Genomic DNA, 4,376 nt, shown 5'->3' on the forward strand with positions numbered 1-4,376 from the left:
AGAGCTACGATTCTCTCCCCCCTCTGAAAGTGGATCGTGACAATACTATATTAAAACATAAGTCAAATTTTAGACTGATTATATAGTACTACTTAAATCCGTTCTTTAAATTATTTTAACTAAATTATATTTAATATTACTTTTATAAGTCAATGTGTTTTGTTTGTAACAATTAATTAACATTACATTATGGAATTAATTATTATAGTTTTGCAATACAATAATTATTAAATTATTATAGTTTTGCAATACAATTAATTAATTATTTTGGTTTTGCAATACAATTATTTAATTATTATAGTTTTGCAATAAAATAAATAATTGGTGAATTATAGGTTTTTAATTATTGTAGAATCATATTAAAAATCATTCCCTCACGAATATGTCATTCCCTCATTATCGAATTTTTTTTAAATTTTTATATTCAATTCAAACTCAAAAAAGTTGGGTACCTTTATAATATTTTTCTCAAACAAGACATATACTACGACTTGAGCAAAAAAAAAAATTAGATAGTGAGTTTAAAAAAACTGATCAACTCGATAAAGTCATTTTCTATTTTTTATGAGAATTAACCATAATCGCTTTGAATTAATATTGTTAAGAAGTTGATTTTATTTGGATTATAGCAAGAGCTTATTGTACAAATTTTAAGGAGTTATTTCAATCCATACTTCGCATTAAGTATTATGTGTGTGTGTGTATGTATGTATGTATGTATGTATGTATATATATATATATATATATATATATATATATATATATATATATATATATATATATATATATATATAGAAAATGGGGCTCCTGGCGCAGAATTCAGGGTGTGGTGCTGTGGTGTCGACCGCCATTGTGACGTCACGGCGGCCATCTTGGATGACCTTGACTTTGGAGGCCATTTTGAATTATGACGTCACTGTTGCAATTTTCGTTACGGCCACCATCATGGAAATCAGTAATTTTTATGCTAGATATTTGGAAAAAATTTAAAAACTATAAAAAAATTTAAGTAATCAAATTTTATAAAAAATAATGGAAAATTATTTAAAAATATTTTAATAAAAAAGCACTTAAGCCATGGAGCTCGGAGTCCGCGGTTCGAACCCGGCGGGTCAAAATAAAGATGGCAACAGGTCCTTCCCCAACGTAGGCTACCATTAGACTGAACCCCCACCACTTTGACCAATGCATATATTAACAACCCCCTCCCCCACCCTACAATATCCCAATTTTTTTTCTTAGAAATTCCCCCTCCCCCTAAATATCCGTTTCTCAAATTTCCCCCTCTCACCTCTTCTCCCACCTTCCCCTTACAAAAAAAAATTTCTTGAAATTTTTCCCCCTTTATAAAAATGATTATTTTTTCTTCTTGCAATGAACCCACCATCACTACCCCCTAAGCCTCCTTGTAGCCTGCAGGCCTAACTACTGGCTGCCGACCCCCGGGGTCCTTCGTCAGTTCCTCGTCCCCGCACCGACCGACTACAGAGGAGGTAGTGTTTGCCTGTCGTGCGAGCGGCGCCAAGATGATTTCAGCAATCGTGGGGTACGGTAAAGTCCGTACTCTAGGAGGACTGGACGAGGAGACGGAGGTACCTTATCTAGCAAATGAGTTCATTCTCGTGTACGCTCCACACGAAATACGCTACCTACAGCAAGACCCAGACATCCAAGACTGTCTACCATGCACCGAGTGTGACAGGGGTACGTCTTCCGTGCCCGACACGCCCCGCATGAGGTCATGGTGCAGGAGCCGTCGTCGAGAAGCCTGCAGTGAGGACACAGCTGCGAGCATCCAGTCGTCCCGGCCTCCGTCAAGGCCAGCCTCGCAGCGCCAGCCTTGCAGAGTCAGCACTCTCGAGCCTTGCAGATACATCACAGATGCTCCAGCAGCAGCAGCGACGTCACGTAGGAGGTCAGCCTCGCTCGTCAAACACTCGAATACTATCAATACATCGCTCTTCTTTGTCAACGTTCAGTGTCTCACGCCCCAACAGGGCTATATAATTAAGCAACTAGCAGAAATATCAGTCGTTGGTGGCGTAGAAGCCAAGACTGGTGTATACATTTTCAAACCGCCGTGTGACTGGGCTGAGCAAGACAGAAAGTCACAAAGCGAGAATCGTAAACTTACGTATGAAGTGAACGGACTCTCGTGGAATGAAGGTGAAGTGATCTATGACCTAGTGAACTCAGTGCTATGTGACCTCGTCGGGCCTGAAGACGACGTACAGTAGTGGTCTACGTCCTCGGAGACAAACAGAAACATGTTGTGAAAGAACTGTGCAGTGCCAATGTCATTTATTTACGTGAACAATGAAACTATCCTTTCTTCAAAAAACTGTTAAAGACTTATGGAAACCAAATTGAAAAGTGTGAAAAATATTATAAAGGTTTCCACTGTGCCACTCAAGTTCTTAAATGTTGGTTGTAGGAGCATCCTTATTACTACAGGGATGTTTAATTATTATTTGTAATTGCAAATAATGTTTCCTTTGATATTGGGTGGTATGGGGGTGATGAAATGATGTAAATAAATATATATATACCAATGTCATTGTCTTTTTATTCATTTTTCTTCTGATTTTCACATCAAATGTCTTTTTTTTTAACATGTATTAAAAAAAGTGAAGTGTATATAAAAAAAGTATTGTAAAGTATTTTATTTTGCTCTTTCTAAGTTTTTGTTGACTCTTTTAAAGTATATACCTAATTTTTTTTAAAATTGGTAAAGCAAATCAAGTTAAATTATTAAAAAATATATATTAATTTTTTTAATAACAATATAAATAAATAAAACTCACGATTTCGTTCAATACATATATTGTGACAGAAATATACATTTCAAATTTTTTTTGCATATAGAAGCATAGACAGTAGTAGTAGTAGTAGTATCTTTCTTGCACCACACCTTACCTCCATTCATAAATTTTTGAGGTTATGTACAGAGGCAGGCGGATGCTGAAAGCTCGTGGACCAAGGCTCATGAAGTGTTTTGATGTGCGGAGGGGTTAGTTAGAGTATCAACAGGGCTGACTGGTCATGCACACTCACAATAAACTATAAGAGTATTATTCAATGATTAAATAAAAAGGACAATTTCAGATAAATAATTTATTTTTTATGTAAATTATTTTTTAAATCTCAACACCCTGACCATATTATTAATATCACTAGTATTTTAAATTATTTCTTACATGATACTGATTTTACTATGTTTAAGTTTTATCTGATTTGGGGCCCCTTACAAAAACGAATAAAAAATTTTTTGTTTACTATTAAAACAAATTAATAATTACATGATGAATTCCTTACAAAACAAATTTTTTGTTTATCAAAATATCTTTAGTCCATGTTACATTGTTTCGTTGCTTGTAAATTACATATTTTAAATAAGACGTTACATTGGTTCAAAAAAAATTCTTTAAGATAGAAGAGAAGACAAAGTTTGACGAGAAGTCCGATGAGGTTAAGTCCACGAAATTTTCACATTATGTAGAGTTGATTAAAAAAGGTTAGTAGTTCATGCCAAAAATAATGAAATAGTCGTCGGCTTTCCTGAATTAGGTGCGGTCACATCATTTTGCTTCCGGGCTGCCGGGGACAGGCCCCCAACACCACAGCACAAGTTGGTTCAAGTGTACCGCATGGCCGGTATCGTGGAACCGCTAATTAACATAAAAATAACAAAGAATATTAACACGCCCGGTGTTACAAACATTTCCCTACGTTCTTGAGAAATAATACAACAAAACTTACCACTTAGTGCGGTTGTAGATGCTTAATGCATCTTGAAAACTTTAAATCACACAAGAACGAATTTTTTGAGTTACTACATCATGGCGTCAAAGTGCTGGAAAAGACCGTTTGTGGTCAGTAAGTGCAAGACGAAGAAGGACATTGAACATGGCACTCGTAGAGAGTACCTTTTTTATAAAACAACAACATATCGATTATTAATGGAGCATTAATTCTATTACAAAAGGATTGACTTATAAAGTCTTAAATATACCTTCACATATTTACCATAATAATTAAATTGTAAACACATTATTCATAATAGATTCAAAAAAAATACATTGACACAATAAAAAAAACTTGATGTTCAAACATTTAAATTACACATAATTAAAATTATTACAACTTCATTCAAAATTAACCTTTAAATCTTTAAATAACATATTACCATTAACAAATACCAATATAGAACACTGAAAACGTGTGGAAACCAGTTCGCCCAAAAAAAAAAAAGAAAAAAAATTATAAATAAATAAGTTGAGCAAGTGCCACCAACATTAAAACGGCACATTCTTCATCTCTCTCGCGAACGTAGGCCCCGTCCCCTGGCTCCCATCACACCAGGCCTCCATCTCAGC

At 34.9% G+C, this 4,376-nt stretch overlaps 1 long non-coding RNA gene across 1 annotated transcript; it reads right to left on the reverse strand.

Moving 5' to 3' along the window:
- Window positions 1–2,806: 2,806 nt before the first annotated feature.
- On the reverse strand, window positions 2,807–3,925 carry LOC134541633 (uncharacterized). Its single transcript, XR_010076670.1, has 2 exons — window positions 3,760–3,925; window positions 2,807–3,668 (listed from the first exon to the last, which is right to left on the reverse strand). It is a non-coding gene; the product is annotated as an uncharacterized LOC134541633 (long non-coding RNA).
- Between the last annotated feature and the right edge of the window lie 451 nt (window positions 3,926–4,376).

Source organism: Bacillus rossius (genome assembly GCF_032445375.1).
Source record: "Bacillus rossius redtenbacheri isolate Brsri chromosome 4 unlocalized genomic scaffold, Brsri_v3 Brsri_v3_scf4_1, whole genome shotgun sequence".
NCBI classification, from domain to species: Eukaryota; Metazoa; Arthropoda; class Insecta; order Phasmatodea; family Bacillidae; genus Bacillus; species Bacillus rossius.